Source organism: Gordionus sp. m RMFG-2023, chromosome 2 (genome assembly GCF_954871325.1).
Source record: "Gordionus sp. m RMFG-2023 chromosome 2, tfGorSpeb1-WG-v2, whole genome shotgun sequence".
In the NCBI taxonomy this organism is placed as follows: domain Eukaryota; kingdom Metazoa; phylum Nematomorpha; class Gordioida; order Chordodea; family Parachordodidae; genus Gordionus; species Gordionus sp. m RMFG-2023.
The window spans coordinates 10262189-10280688 of NC_088776.1; positions in this window are offsets into that span (position 1 = coordinate 10262189).

Consider the following 18500-nt stretch of genomic DNA (forward strand, 5'->3'; position numbering starts at 1 on the left):
TTGTCTGTAAAACAAAAATTATTTGACAAATAATTTCAAATTGGGTGACCCATAAGGAAATTCTGATAAATCTCCTTGAAAGTTGTAGGGTGAAATTTTTAGGTGAATATTATAATTTCCTTCTCTCTTCATTTTTTTGAATAGAGGGTTGAATTGTGTGATCCAGATATTCCTTTACAAATTTTGGCACTCTAATATATTCTACTTATCATCATTATTTTTTTTTATTAACCATGTTAAGGTAGACAAGCTTATTTCATTTGTCTATAAGACCGTAAATGTAGGAGGCCGGGGAATATTTTCCGGCCCAATCACCCTTCCCAATTTTAGGAAACCCCCAAGCAAAACTCTTGATAACTTATCATTTTTGCTTTAAGTGAGTTGTAACTTTAAAAAAAGTATAAATATTATATAGATTATGCTTAAAATATCCAATTAAGTCATTTATTACCATTTTAGTATAATATATTGGATACATAATAATCTATAATCAGCAAGGAAAGTGGAATGTAAACTAAAATTATATATTTAAATCTTTGGAACCCCTAACCCGTTTTAAGGGTTCCGGTTCAAGAAAGTTATAAAATGAATTCAATTTGTGGTGTTATTTTAATAAAAAAAACGGGTTTGTTTTATTCAAGTTCTACCTCCCAGTTTATTTTGATTTAATAATAGGCCTCCTTTTTTATGCGCTAATAATTATAGATTTAGGTATATTATGTATCCAATATATTATACTAAAATGGTAATAATGACTTAATTGAATATTTTAAGCATAATCTATATAATATTTATACTTTTTTTAAAGTTACAACTCACTTAAAGCGAAAATGATAAGTTATCAAGGGGGTTTCCAAAAAATTGGGAGGAGTGATTGGCCCGAAAATGTTGACGGCCTCCTACATTTACGGTCTTATAGACAAATGAAATGAGCTTGTTTATCTTAACATGGTTAATAAAAATAATGATGATGATAAGTAGAATATATTAGAGTGCCCAAATTTGTAGGTGGATCACGCAATTCAACCCTCTGTTCAAAATAATGAAGTGATAAGGAAATTATAATATTCACCTAAAAATTTCACTCTACAACTTTCAAAGATAATTTATTAGAATTTGTTTTACAGACAACCAAAACATCAATTATAAAATTGATTTTTTAAAATTGTTTTTATGTTTACTTATAAAATTAAAATATCCTCTTCCCAAGTAAAAATAACATAAAATTTATAAATTTAGAGTAATTACACTAGTTATAGCTAGGTAAGGTATATCAAATGTATAGAAAAATATTTGGAAAAAATCGATACCAACCAAATCTTTATAATAAACTATTTATGAGATCGCGTTAGATTTTTAAAAATCTTGAATTTTAATGATGATGTATCAGGTCTAAAAAAAGAAATTGAATAAGAATGGTTTGAAAAACAATTTATCTTACCACCTGTGGAAAGATATTTAATAATTAGACAGCTATAGTTGCTACATCAGTTTTAATACAATAAATCTATGATTTATTTTATAGAGTATTTGATATAAGCGGGCATTTTTAATTTATAGAAATATATTACTTGCCCATTAATATCTATCATTTGCCACCTATATTATTTGTTCAGCACTTATTAATGCAATACCCCCTTCACCATTTATACACTTCTTAACAATTTTATTTGTCTTCCAAATGATATCTCATTTGTAGAGTCATGCAACTATTTTTTTCTGTTACGAGTTATTTTTAATCATCAACTGTTAATACTTTTCAAATATCTTTTCCATACAATTATATCCTCGACAATTTAATGCAACATAATCTTGTGATCATATATCTATCTATGGATTTTCTTGAGATCTTCCCAGTCTAGTTCTAGATCGTTTCTCTCTTTTTGTCAAGTTTTAGTGCCCCTAACTCAGGAATTTATACACTCACTAAGTCAATGACAATTTACTCTCTACTTCCTTATCATCTCTTATCTACATTTCTCATATATTTACCAGGAATACATACTTTAAAAAAAAATTTTCTCTGCTTTCAAATTATTTTTATCTTGGAATTATCTATTATTAACTTAAAGATAGTTTTTCGTTATATACTTCTTGATTTTCTCTAACTAATTTTGGCTTAAATAGATTATAGCCTCCCTTTAGATACTAATATTAATCTGAGCTGGACCGCAATATCTTACCCTGGTAATACCCTACCCTAGTTTTTTTCTTAGAGACCCTCATATAATTCTTTTTCTAGCGGCACACTACACTTATATGTAATATATATTATTTTTTTCTACTTGTCATAATCCTCTTCATGACATTTTAAAATTATTTCCCAATCTGAAAATCAGCAGATAAATGACATATTTTAAAGTGAAAGGGGAAAAAAAGCGCTTGCTAGAAAAATATTTTTGAGACAAATTGCAAGTGTAAAAGGGAAATTTCCCGATTTCTTTAGCCAGGGGCAGTGACATCTCTGATTTTAATTCGAACTTTTAGAAATTCTATTAAAACTTATTTTTGCTTCTCTTATAAAAAATGGAGTTGGTAGAGAGATCAAATCAATTATCTCCAAGAGCAATATCAAGGTAAGATTAATTTAACTGATTCTGAATTTTCAGAATCAGATGATGAAATAACAACTTTCATTCTTATGCTAGTCTATGAAAGGTTTTAAAATTATTTTGACAATATTTCACATATTTTTAGAGATGTTCTTAACCAAACCGAACCTGAACCTTGAACCGTTATTTTTATCCGAACCTGAACCTGAACCGAACCGATATTCGTTTCGGTTTGGATCCCTGGTTCTTACTATGAATTTTTTCATCAATTTTTAGATATCTCACTGTTAGATTGTTACCTTTATCAATTAATTTATTTTAAAAGTATTAACTCTTTATAAAATAAATTGCTTATTTTCATTTTGGTCTTTTTATTATTATAATGTTCTATGTCCATGATATTTTTGGATATAGCACAAGTTTACTTTATGAGAGTTAAATTTAGATATTGTATACCATCTCCACTTCTTCTTCTTATTTTGTAAAAAGACAAAAATAAGAAGTTTTCTAACAATACTACAATAATTAAATTAATGGTAAAAAAAAAATTCTACATCTTTTCTTATAAACAATATGAGAGGTAAAATGTTATCATGCACGCTCCTGTAAAGTTAGGTCGATATTGTAGAGCATTTTACCTCGTAACTGTAGCATATCATTTCACTGTAACCGAGTATATTTTTTTTTCAAATGTGTAAAATGCATTTAATACTTTATAAAGTAAAATGCTATATATTATATATACGGAATTAAATATAATTTGTGCATTTTTTTTATATAGTAGCCTAAAAAAGTAACGATTACCGCGCTGTGCTTTTTTTTATGAAAAATAGTGTAACGATTAGGACTGCCATATTAATTTTTTCACCGATCCAATCTAATATTGAAAATAATTATTAAAAACCTATTTGATACCGATCCGATATAATTAAAAAAATATAGCCTTGTTATAAGGTTATTTTTATTTAAAAATAATCTGAATAAGTAAAACATATTCTGAATCCTCAGAAGTAATAAACTTAAATTATTTATCAAAATATTTCTATTTTTTAAAAATAAAAAAAATTATTTGAAATTTTATTTTGGCCAAATTTACCTCATCACGTGGCAAGTTGGTACAACACATGTTTTGTTAGTTGATCCATCCAAAAAAAAATGAGGGTATAATAAATAGAAAATTATTATTTTTAGCATATTATTATAAGACTATATTAAAAGTATATTAATTTAATATATTAACAAGTAATTAAGTTTAAATGAAATTTAATTCTAAAAAAAAAAATTAAAACGGAAGTCCCTTCCGAAAGAATCTTATTATTTTTTTTTTTTCTTCTTTTTTTGGAGAGTCAGTTTTTTTCTTCATAATTTAATTATTTCTAGTTTTTATTTTTTTATATTTTAATTAATCAAGTGACGTAAATATATAAATATATTATAATTTTTCATTTTTTTAATTTAAATATATTAACATAATTTATATTTTTTTTTGGACCATAAAGAACAACATAGAATCTCGAAATATTCAGAAATTTATAGTGACCATATTTTACCTATCATATAGACCACACTCATCGCCCTCAAAAATCTAGGCTCCGAAATCAGTAAACTCACAGAAGAACCTTGTGAATATTTTATCCTCAGACAGAGGCTGGCCATAGCAATCCTTAAAGCGAACTACATAAGATAACCGAAGTCCTTTTTCCAACAGCTTTCTTTAGATCATTTTTCTTTCCTTATTTTCCTCTCACTTTATATTATTTCTTCTTTATTTTCTTTCGATTTGAATAAATTATAATTTTTTTAATATTTGCCAAAGTATATAAGGACCAAATTTAAATGATATGGTTTTATTGGTATTATTTAACTACAAGATATTTTCTAACAATTTATAAAATTTGATAATCTACATAAAAAAAAATTACCTGTAATATTAGGAGAATTTGGTTATTATATTTGTAATTGTCTAAATAGTAAGTAACTATTACTTTCTTTCTTATAGTTTATGTAATTTTTGATTAAAAGTTTAAATTATATACTAAAAAGAGAATCCTAAATTGGTATATTATAATAAAAATTAATATTCTATTTATGCAATTAATTGCATCTGTTTAATCTAAATTAACCAATAAGTATGCTATAACTAATAGGACTAACTTTCCAAGAATTCGGCAATTCGGCCATTTTAATTTTATTTATTATATTTTTATTGTTGAATTTTATGCAGTCAAGATTGTTAATCTAATTAATATAAAATGAATCAAGACATGTTAATTTATATTCTAATTTGTTTTATAAAGAATATATTAAATCAAGTGAAGATGATTCAAATCTGCCCTGGCCCAGTATGAAACATTTTTACATTACTAAAGTGTAGACTTGATGCCGTGCCCTGATTCAAATATTTTAACCTGTGCAGCAGCTCAAATCTATAAAAATATATGGATTAAATTCTGATAAAGATTAAGATTTTAAAAAACTATTGATGAAGATTTGAATAATGAGTTTTGTGAAGATGATCTAAGTGTTTTTGAATTCTTGAATATTTTTAATAAATTCCCAATTAAAATATTTATTTATGAAATAAACCCTCCCATCCTTTGCGCTGATAGAACGTGGTGTTAAGCCCTACACGCTCATGTTTATCCGATCAAAATTTTGAAAATTAATTATTGTTGAAAAATAAGTTAAAAAAATTATTATAGGACTTATCTTATAATATATTATTTTATTTTTATTATTATATAAGGAAAGAAATAAATTAAAAGATATTTAGTATTTTTTAAGTAACGCGTTACTTTCTTTAAAGGGTGAATATGGGGTTCATTTTTTTACAAGGTAATGAGTAACGGTAATGCTTTCCTTTATTTACAAGGTAAAAAGTAACGGTATCACGTTCCTTGTTTTTTATGAAGGAACGCTTACAGCACTATATTTTTTTACATCCATACTCTCACTCATTCTTATAAAGATATAATAAAATTTTATAATAATAGTTTATTGCCCAACTGTTTTATTATTTTAAAAAGAAGCGGTTTTCAGGCCGATCCGATCTTATTCAAGAATATATAATGTCTGTGCCTATTTGATTCCGATCCGAGATATCGGACAGTCCTAGTAATCATTGTTTTTGAAAAGGAGCGGTAGTGCCCTGATTTTAAAACTAGCCTTAAACAACATTGTAAAATATAATCTGTTCAAAAATTCGTTTCCTTCATACCAAATTATATTTTTTTAAAAGTATATAAAATGTATTACAAGAAATATAAGTAATTATAAATAAGGGGGAAAATATTTTCTTCAAAATACATTTATGCCGCAGGAATGTAAAAAAAACAATTCGCAAAAGAAAGAAAAGTGTCATGATATACAAAAATAATGCTTATTAATTTTTTTTAAAGGTTTGTGCCAATTGAATACTAAACAGATTTTTAGTCCTTTGTTTCTTTAAAAATACTCTGACATTTTGACAAAAAACAATTGATGGAAATTATTATTTAATTGTACAATCAATAATAAAAAAAATATATATTTCAGCCAATATTATCATATTGTTCCATCTGCACCTTTAGTTGAAATTGAATCACGATTAGATTCTTATAATGCAATTTTTTTCCAGGGTGGCGCAAAAAATTAATTGTTAAAATATAAAACTTTCATTAAATTGTTTTTATAAGAATATTGTAAGTTTCTTAGTCTTTTTTTAAAATCATAAATATATAATGTGTACTATTATATAATAGTACAGGTGTTAACCAGCGGGGAGGAAATAGGGAGATAAATCCCCCAACCCCAGCAAAAAAAATGCAGAGAATTTAAAAAGCTTATATTATCAAGTAATCACGCATTTTATATAGTTAGAGAAGCCTATTATAAATGCTCCTATTGAAATAGCCTGAATAACAAAAGAAGTCTCATCATCAGACTTATAATAGAACCAATATTTTTGCATCAAAATATATGAAAATTATTTAATTACACTAGTGTTTTCTGGTATTGTGGGGGAAAAGTCTGTGGAAAAAAAACTCGACCGAAAGAACCCTTGAAATTAAACCTGGTGGAAAAAGAAACTGTGAGAGAAAATATAATTGTAACAAAAAAATACTATATTTTAAATAAAGTGAAGAATACATTTTTATTTTTAATTGGACATTATTATATCTGATAAATAAATGTTTAAAAAATACTATAATTTACCTCTAATGATGAAAAGTTCATTCTTTCATCCTATCCTGATCCACTAACTGAGGTGTAAATTTTGAAAGCAATTAAGTGATTCAAACAAAAGATTTTTTAGGTGGAATTGATGGTTTTTGAGCCATATACCTACAAGATTTCATTAAATCATACCTCAATCTAAAATATACTTTTACATTTTACGATATTACTCAATATATTTTACAATAATATTCTTCGCACAATTCAGCCTATCATATCTGGACCTCACTTGATAACTTTAATCAAAGCAAATGGGGATATCAGACCTATTCCAGTAAAGTCAGTCTTCAGGCGAATAACTTCTAAAATAATTTTACACCTGTCGGATCTATAAAACCTACAGCTTGGATTTAAAATTCCTGGAGTATGTGAGGTTCAAGCTCCATACGGACCATCCTTTATAATACATATGATAAATGTATCTTCAAAATAGATTTACAAAATGCCTCTAATACTTAGAAGGGAATTATCTTCTTCCTGATAAGCATTTCCAGAATATTCAACATACTTCTCGTCGTATGTTACAGCCAATTCATTTTTTTAAATAACAATTCAGTTTTTCTTTCTAAACAAGGTATCTAGCAAGGAGATCCTCTAGGTCCTACATTATTCCATCAGGGCCTACAATTAAACATAAAAGAGCCTCAAATAGTCCCCTTAAATTAAATGTATAGTACGTCGACGATGGTACCCTAGACTAGTGGGCCCTTATAATAAAAATACCCACTATAAATTGTAGAACCCCATAATGTAGGGGAGACCAGGGCTAGTCGTCGCAATTTTTGTCAAAATCATCATAGCTCCGAAAATAATGATCATATAAGATCTTACAAAATACCAATAGATACCTTAAACATCTACCTATAAATATATACTGTTATATTTTTTAAATATTTAATAATTATTTCTTTAGAAAGGTTAAAGTCATTTTTTGAACCTAGTAGCCCCGAACCCCTAGTTAATCGGATCATCGATGGGGCTAGTCGAATTAAGTGATTTATTAGGCTTCTTATGGGACAAAAAAAAATTCAGATTTTAATATATAACTATGATACTTTATTTATATAATATTCTATTTACAATTATAACAAATAAAGTAACAATCTTTTTTGACAGAGTACCACTCTACATTGAAACTAATCTTCAAAATTATGAAAACTTTTATAATCCTGTTTACATATAATACATACATCTTTTACTAATTTTTTATTAATGTTTTTTTTTTATTAATAATAAATTTACTCAAAATTTATCTAACTATATTTAAATATATAACATCATTTGATTTTATTATCTGGCTAAATATAATCTGATCAGGCGCGTACGCAGGAATTTGGTCTGGGTGGGGGAGGGGGGGATAATAAATTTTTTTAAGAAATAATATTGTTAATTAAAAATACTAAGCATAAATGTATTAGGATTAATAACTTTTCTAATACATAATTTTAAACTAATGTGAATTAAAAAAATTATATGTATAAACCGGCATTGAAAAACTATAAAATAAATGTGAATTATAAAATATAAAGTGAATATAACCCACGATATGAATCACTTAAATGACCCAAAATTGAAATTTGAATTTTTTGAGCTTTTAAAATATATAAAGTATAAAAAATTTAAATGTTGGAAATATAAATTAATACACAAAAAGTTTCTTAGGAATAATTTTTTTTGTATGGTTTTGAGCTAATTTTTCAATTATCAATCCTTGGGCGTTAAATGTCTATGAATATTCAAAAGATCCAAATCATTCAATCTACTTTCAGATGTTGTACATCATAGGTATGTTTTTCACAGACTTGCAGGCCCGGCCCCCGAGCCGGACCGTATTTTAATTTTTTTAAATATACCCGGGCCGGGCTCGTAATTTTTTTTAAAAAAATCACTAGGGCTGGGCCTGAATTTAGAAAAAATATCCGGGCCGAGCTGTATATTTTAAAACCAAATATAAAGATCGCCATTATTAGCTATAAAAATCAAAAATAAATATATTTTATTTTAAAAAAATTCGGGGGCCTGAAAATTTTTTTAAAAAAAACCCGGGCCGGAAAAAATTTTTTAAAAAAAATCTGGGCCGTGTCCTGCAAATGGTACCTCTGTAAAGCTCTGTTATTCTTCTTAAAAAAGTGAATGTTCTCTCATTAGTTTACTAAAGAGCTGCTAATATATATAACCATTTTAATAATTAGGAGTATAATCTAAAATGTGTTTGAAATAAAAAGCATCCATAGCATTTTTGGGACTGTATCAACCATAGTTAATCTTTTAATCATAGTTATTCAGCTAATAAGGCATCATAAGATATTTTAACGTCTTCATGATAAAAATCTAACAAATTTTTATATTTTTTTTCTATCACCATATGAAAAAGGTTGGGAGAGGGGACATTTGTTTTATAATACTTTTCTACTGATCCTATATTAATGTTTTGACGATGAGCTTGCTTGCTGCAAGTCGAGGGGGACAAATATTAAACACGTATAGCTCTGCTTTTGACTCAACAATAACATATAAAATATGAAATTCTTCAACAACATTAGCTCTATTTCCTTGAGTTCTAATAAAATGCTCTCCGCTATTCTCATCTTCTTAATCTAGTCAATGTTATGTTTTTGAAAGTATTACATAAAATAGTTGTATAATTAAATAATACATTCTAATGAGAAAAAAAATTTGAAATAAGTATTGAATCCAATAATTTTCTTGCTTCTGAGGAAATATTTCTTTCAAGCCATTGTGATATTTCAGTAATAACATTAATAATCGGCTCTTCTAACTCCATAATAGCTGTTACTGTGGCGGAGACTCGACCTCGTTGGACAAGCTTGCAATTTCTTTCTCCCTGTTAGACAAGGAGTTTCAGAGATAATTATTATTTGACTAGAAATTTAGATAAATACTACGCCACTAAAATTTGAAAATAATAGGTAAATTACGCCAAGGAAAACTTGAAATCGAAATTAATTGATAAAATAACTTAGTAGATGAATGAGATAAATAAATGTAATTAAATATATATATATATATATATGAGATAGGAATAAATAAATATAAATTAATATTAACAATAATATTTTTGAAAAATATAATCCGGCATCTGCATTTTTTGGCTTTGGGGAGGGAAGGGGGGATTTGTCCCCCTGCCCCTCCCCCCCCCCCGCTGCGTACGCCAATGAATCTGATAACTAAAATGTTCATGTCCAATAAAATGAATTAATTTGAATCATATTATATTGTCTATTAAAATATATATATATATAAATATTTGTTTGTTAGATATAATTCATTTTAAATATATTGATATTATTATCAGGCTAAAATTTATATGCTAAAATGTTCATATCTAATAAAATGTATTAATTTGAATCATATTATATTGTCAATTAAAATATATATTATATTTGTTTACTGGATATAATTAATTTAAATAATTGATCTTATTATCAGTCTAAAATTTATATATGCAATATATATAATATCTGTGACAATATATAATATAATATCAATATATGTATATGAAGATTTTAGTTTACAAGATATTTATTTAGGTCTGATATTATATTAAAATTGAAATGTATTATGAAAAATCAATCACATTAATAAATTTATATAAAATTATTATTTAATATATTACATTTATAAAATATTATATTTTAACCTGTAATAAATGGTATTTTTCTTAATGAGATATCATTTTCATACAGTTTTATAGTTTCTTCATAATCTTTTTTAGTAAAAATTTTACTATTTTGAATTTTGCATATATATTTGGGTACCATAATAATATAATAAAAATTGACTGATTGCGCCGACTAGCCACGACTCTACTAACCTCAATGGTGGTAATATTACTAATTTGATCTTAACATATATTTAAGCATTATATATCAATCTGAAACTTTCCCAAATATTAAAATAGATATTTAACCTTCATATAATGTTCATTTTGTCATGTTTAAACTTTTAATTTTTTAATACAACCTAATAATATTAAGTAAAAATATTGTAATTTTTACGTCAAAAACATGTCATAACGGATAAAAATTTAAATAGCTAAATATTATAAATTATTTTCATCCCCAATTATTGATATTACAGAATTCTATTTTAGAACTAAATTTCAAATTTTAATCTTTACTGGTTATAAAATAAAATCTTTTGAACCGACAAGCCCATTGCGCCGACTAGCCCTGGTTTCCCCTACTTTGTAAATCCTAATAAATGTAAATTTTATTTACCTCTAGAATCAGACTGTCCCTCTTTTTATTGTCGTTGACAAAACTAACTTTACTCACATAGGTTCAATCATGGAACATGAAAGTGCAATATCTTATTTCAGAGATAAGCTTCTTGCTAAATTCAATAGAAGAAAAAATAGAAGTCATTTAATTTACATAATTTATTATTTTATACAAGCCTTTCAGTCATCGCCAGTTTTTATATATCCTTCAAAAGCTGTTCAAGGGCATTCTCCAACGCTCTTCCACCACAACCCAGAATGACAACAATACTTCTTTTGCCAGTTCAAATAATTCCAGGCTCATTCATAAGCTACCTAGTTTATGAACGGTTAGAAACTACTTAGTTCTAATTTATTTAGGCTTCCCACTCACCAACAAATAACTTAGAATTGCCATCGGTCTTTGATTAGGCTGCTAAATTGTAATACAAAAGTCATGCACCATTTTTGACACCCATGTCGATAACCTAGGCCACCACTCTCTACATTGTTGCTTTTCTAGATTACCTAGAACCTCAATTCGATTATCAATAGAACGTTGAAATCCACAAATATTTCAGAACCTGGATAATTTATTGTTAGTTACTGACATCTATGGATTTGGGCCATAATCCCTAAAATCATTTAAAACAATAGATCATAGTACGTTTAAACACAGGTGGTCCAAAAAGGGTTTCTACTTGCTACAAAGAATATCGATCGAAATTCGCCTATCCACTATGTTTACAGTGGTCATTAAAGCCTGCTGACAACCTCAATAGTGGTTTTTTTAAAACCGTTTTATTTTTAAAGATTGTCTTTATTATATATTTTTTTGTGACATTATATATAATTTCTAGATATGTATATTTTTCAATATTTATAATCAAAAATTTATCATAGTGTAATTTATTAATATTGAATTTTAAAATAAAGATTTTAAAATAAAAAATTAATAAAAGTAATTATTATTAAAACAAATAATTTAATATTGTCCATTTATTTTTTAAACAATTTATCTCATGAGATATAATAATATCCAATAACAGATAGTCACCTTATAAATATTTTCTTCGCTTTATTTAAATGATAGTGACTTATTTTGCAATTATATTTTCTTTTAAATAATACCGATTTATTTTTCCAAAAAGTTTTTATTTCTAAGTTATATTTTTCCGCCAGTTTTTTCATCGCAGTCTTTTTTTCCCCATTACCATTATTGATATAAGATAATTTTTAACACGTTTTATCGTAAAATACGCTCAATTGTCTAAGTAGTATAATTGGTAGAGATCAATAAAGATGATGAGCGACAATTCTCACGTTTTTGAGTTTGAAATATTTCATACATGGAATCTCTATCTTTATCATCATTTATATTATTTTTAAAACCTTCTTCAACTCTATTATTTGATACTTTTGTTGACGAATAAAGAAAATAAATATTTAATTAATTTTTAATCATACAATATTGTTAAAATATTTATTAAAACTTTTATCATCCTTTCTCTCTTTTTTCAATATCAATTCCTATTTAGATTTTCTTTGTTAAAAAAATTATTAGATTAAGTTTATTAATATTATTCTTACTTGTTTTAGTTTGAATTTGATATTTTCTTGTCTAGAAAGTTTATGAAAAATAATTTTGAAAGGAAGAAATTATTCTCATTTTTATTTTCCTTATTCAAAAAATTTACAATTAGGTATTATAAGACGATCAATATCAATAATTTTAATGATGCTTTTTTTAGTCTAATTATGTGCTTGAGGATAATTATTTTTGATTTTTGTAACAATTTTTATCTTTATTGTGGTTCTTGAAAATATAAAAGTTTAATTTTTAAATTTAAGTTTTATTATGTTTACAAATTTGAAGTTTCAATATTATCATTTTTAGCGGATTGTTTATTTTCGTAAACAATCGAATCCCTAAAAAAAAAATCGAAGTGAGTAAAGGTGAAGTAAGAATATATAATGGATTTCACAAGAAATATATTATATTAAATTACGCGGTCAGCCCTAAAAAATAATTTAAATTTTGTTAAATGAAATGAAATCATCTTTAACCATTCTTTAGTTTGTAATTTCTTTCCAAGGTAGTGCAACTGGACACCCTTTTGCAGCCTGCTGCAGTCACTCATGATAAGGGAGCACCTTCTTCCTCAAAATATTAATGTGTTTCTTTTTATAATTATAATGATAGAGATCTGCACTTAGCGGTTTAGAAAATTGGGTCAGGCCTGCTCAGAACTTCATAATTTTTAAAACTTAGAAGAATACAAACTTATTAGTTTTTCCTTCATTATATATTACCATGGGCCACCATAAACTTTATTTATAAAATGCTTAACGAACTGGTTAAGGCAGGACCACACCAATCTCTTAAAGGCAATCTTTAAAATAAATTATACTCTTGTCATATTTATTTGTTGGAATATTACAAAAATTATATGATGTTTCAATAAGATTTGAATATAAATTGTAAATTAAATATATAAAAATTTATCATTTTTAAAATCCAAATAAGTTATTCTTTTTTTTAAATGGTTGGCATGCCAATTTTTTTTAAAAATGCCTTTTTTTAAATTTTTTAAAAAAGCGATAACAATTATTCTTAAGAAGTTCCTTAGGCTTCTGGTTAATCCTATTTTTAAAACTTATCTATGTTTAGCCCAGGCTAGACATATTTTGAACTAGAACATCTTATTTTCATTATAAGGAATATGGATTGGAAAGAGTTACAATGACACTTTACCTAAGTAGGTCAAAATCGCCTTTTGTTTTTTAGGCGGCTTAGAGGAAGCTATATAAACGACTAAACAGACTACTGTCCAAAAAATAAGACGAACCATAACACAATATGAAATCTGTATTTCAGATAGTAGTTAAGGTACTATAGTGTTGTGATGATTTAATGAAACATATTGACGATTTAATTTAAACACATGCATATATAATTATATTATTTCTTTTGTTGTACATTTGTAAAGATTATAATTATATATGTATATGTTTAAATTAAATCATCAATATGCTTCATTAAATCATCACAACACTGTATATAATTATTAATTTATTTCCTCAAAAATTACAAGTATTTTATTAAACAAAAAAAATTTACATTGAAAAAATGATTTATTTTTTATCAACCTTTCTATATTTTGCCTGACATAAGATTGTTTTTTCATGTTTATTTATTTTTATAGGAATATGTTAGTTTTTTAAAAATATAATTATTTTATAACCTTGGCAGATTAAGGTACTTTATTATCAAATATCTTAAGTGAATCTTCTTCTGATAACTAGGGAAAATCTAAAAAAAATATATTTCGCGAGTTAAAACCAGGGTTTAACATTTGCTCAAAATTCAAAAATCTTCACAGATCGTTGCTCTTTTGAAGATCAAAATATGCGAAGATTTTTTCGCTAAAAAAAATTTTGAGCTTGCTCAAAGAAGATTTTTGAGCAAAATAAAAAATATTTTTTGTAAAAAAATCTTCTATAATTTTGAGAAAATATTTTGAGAATTTTATAATAAAATAAAATCTTTTGTAAGGAAATCTTTATTAAAATATTTTTGAAATTTTGATCTTAAAATTTTTTGGTAAATTCTTTAAAAATAAAATTTTTGATATATATTTTTTTTTATTTTATTATTATGTTAATGAAAATATTTTTTTTGAATAGGTTGTGAATGTGAGAATTGGTCATTATACCGACTGCATTTTTTTTAATATTTGGAATAAGTAAAATAGTGATTATTTTAAAAATGTAATGTCATAATTTTAATGTTTTATATTTAATGTAAACTATAAAAGTGACAATTGTCATAATACTCATCTCAGAACCTTTAAAAATAATTATAATTAAAAAAGGCTAGTTGAGCATGTTTTGAGATGGTTTCAGTGATTGTAAAGCATATAAAGGTGACAATTGTCATAATAACATATGTTTTAATTGGAAATAGAGAAAAATGATTATTTCAACATGAATTAATATAATGTGTAAACTATAAAAGTGACAATTGTCATAATATTCATAAAAGAACCTATAAAAATAATTTTATTTTTAGGTATTAAATAGGCGAGAAAAAATTTTTTGAGCATGTTTCGAGATGGTTTTAATGATTGTAAAAATTGTCACAATCGTTATTTTTGAACTTTTTTAAAGCAAGTAGATAAAAATTTATTAAATATAAAATTAAATGTGGATGTACCATAGAGCAGTGACAATTGTCATAATCGTTATTTTTGAACTTTTTTGAATTTTTTTGAAGCAACAGAGTAAAATAATAAATTGTAAACATGTTAAATTGAAATTTAAATGTGGATGTACCATAGAAAAGTGACAATTGTCATAATCGTTATTTTTAATCTTTTTTGAATTTTTTTGAAGCAAAAGGGTAAAATTATATATTGTAAACATGTTAAATAAAAATTTCAGTGAAGATGTACCATAGAAATGTGACAATTATCATAATTGTTATCTTTGAACTTTTTTGAATTTTTTTAAAGCAAATAGGTAAAAATATATATTGTAAACCTGTTAAATTAAAATATCAGTGAATATGTACCATAGAAAAGTGACAATTGTCATAATCGTTATTTTTAATCTTTTTTGATTTTTTTTGAAGAAATTATATATTGTAAACTTATTAAATTAAAATTTCATTGAAGATCTACCATAGAAAAGTGAAAATTGTCTTAATTGTCATTTTTAATCCCTTTTAAATTTTTTTGAACTTACAGGGTAAAATAATAAATTGTAAACTTTTTAAATTTAAATGTGGATGTACTATAGATAAGTGACAATTGTCATAATGGCCATTTTTAATCTTTTTTGAATTTTTTTGAAGCAAAAGGGTAAAATAATAAATTATAAACATCATTAATTAAAATTTAAATGAGGATGTACCATAGAAATGTGACAATTGTCATAAACGTTTATTTTAATCTTTTTTTGAATTTTTTTGAAGCAAAAGGGTAAAATTATATATTGTAAACATGTTAAATAAAAATTTCAGTGAAGATGTACCATAGAAATGTGACAATTATCATAATTGTTATCTTTGAACTTTTTTGAATTTTTTTATAAGCAAATAGGTAAAAATATATATTGTAAACCTGTTAAATTTAAATTTCAGTGAATATGTACCATAGAAAAGTGACAATTGTCATAATCGTTATTTTTAATCTTTTTTGATTTTTTTTGAAGAAATTATATATTGTAAACTTATTAAATTAAAATTTCACTGAAGATCTACCATAGAAAAGTAAAATTGTCTTAATCGTCATTTTTAATCTTTTATAAATTTTTTTGAACTTACAGGGTAAAATAATAAATTGTAAACTTGTTAAATTTAAATGTGGATGTACCATAGATAAGTGACAATTGTCATAATGGCCATTTTTAATCTTTTTGGAATTTTTTTGAAGCAAAAGGGTAAAATAATAAATTATAAACATCATTAATTAAAATTTAAATGAGGATGTACCATAGAAATGTGACAATTGTCATAAACGTTTATTTTAATCTTTTTTGAATTTTTTTTAAGCAAAAGGGTAAAATTATATATTGTAAACATGTTAAATTAAAATTTCAGTGGAGATCTACCATAGAAAAGTGACAATTGTCATAATCGTTATTTTTAATCTTTTTTGAATTATTTTGAAGCAAAAGTATAAAATTATATATTGTAAACATGTTAAATTAAAATTTAAATGAGGATGTACCATAGAAAAATGACAATTGTCATAATCATTATGATCATTTTAGAATTTATTTGCTGAAACGAGCAGGTTTTTAGCTGAAGCCCATCCATGGGCGGCCTAGCTTAATAATTTTAAAAAGTGCGAGCGAATCGGTTACAAAATTTTAACAATTAGCGGGCTAAAAAATTTTAACTTTAGTTTATTATTTAAAATCTATTAGGTAAACATTAAAAAGAATCTATGAATATAATTCCCAGGAAATAAAATTCCCATTTTTTAAGATATTAAAAATTACAAAATTAGTAAAATAGTCACTATTCTTAAATCTTTCTACATCTACATGTTGGTACCAATTAACATTATATTGTTTATTATATATAATCTTTTAGATTTTTCCTCACAGGAAGAACCATCTTATTCTCAAAATATTTCAAATTCAGTTTTATTTGGTATAACAAATAATTCTTAACCCAATCAAATAAATTTTTCTACAATAAACTCTGATACCTATCATAAACAGGGTTGCCAGGTCAAAATTTTCAAATTGTGGGAGAAATTACGTATTTTGTGGGAGAAATATATAAATTGTGGGAGAAATTGCTAAAAAAAAATTTTTTTGCGGGCCGAAGCTCCGCAAAGGCCCGGCCTGCGGCCGGGATTTAGAATTGACTTAGTTATCCGCTTATTATTTTTTATAAATATAAAATCTAATCTAAAATAAAATAGGTAATTATTTTTCAAAATAAAATAGCCAACTATTTATAAAATAAAATAGCTAACTTTTTCCAAAATAAAATAGCCAACTATTTTTCAAAATAAAATAGCCAACTATTTTTCAAAATAAAATAGCCAACTATTTTTCAAAATAAAATAGCCAACTATTTTTCAAAATAAAATAGCAAACTATTTTTCAAAATAAAAGAGCCAACTATTTTTCAAAATAAAATAGCCAACTATTTTTCAAAATAAAATTTCCAACTCTTTTTCAAAATAAAATAGGTAACTCTTTAGAATAAAATAGCCAACTATTTTTCAAAATAAAATAGCCAACTATTTTTCAAAATAAAATAGCCAACTATTTTTCAAAATAAAATATCCAACTATTTTCCAAAATAAAATACGCAACTATTTTTCAAAATAGGTAATTACTGTACGACACAAAATTTCTTAGAGTACTATCTTAATTATTAAAATAACATATTTATTATAATATATTAATTTTGTTTAAAAATAATAACCAACGATCTTTTTTAATTACAAAAGAATGTAAACAAGATAAAATTTTATAAAAAAATTGTAATTTTACAATGTAAAAAAATAAATGTATAAATAAGATTTTATAAAAAAACAAACAATTTTAAATTTACAATGTAAAAAATATTTATAATCAGTGCGGGGAAGTTGTTCTACAGTATTTAGTTAATACAATAGGGGAAGGGAATATGATATTTTGAGGTATCAAAAATCTTCAAAGCATAAATCAGTACAGGGAATTCTATCAACATCTATTGCAAAACAAAAATATTCTTCAAAAATTAGAAATAATATAGATGCAACTACAGTTGCGGAAATGGTAAATACCTATCATGCAGTACAACATTCAGAGAGTTACTCAACATCTCAATGTTGGTAGAATCTTTCCCCATAATATTTAACAACTAATATAAATGAAAAGTATACTTTGTAGAACACAAAATGAGCAAGGCTATCAACAATGTTTTAGAATATAAATCCAGAAGGTCAATTCTTGACGATTTGAAAGATGTGCAAACATATGCAATTCTAACAGATGCATCTAAT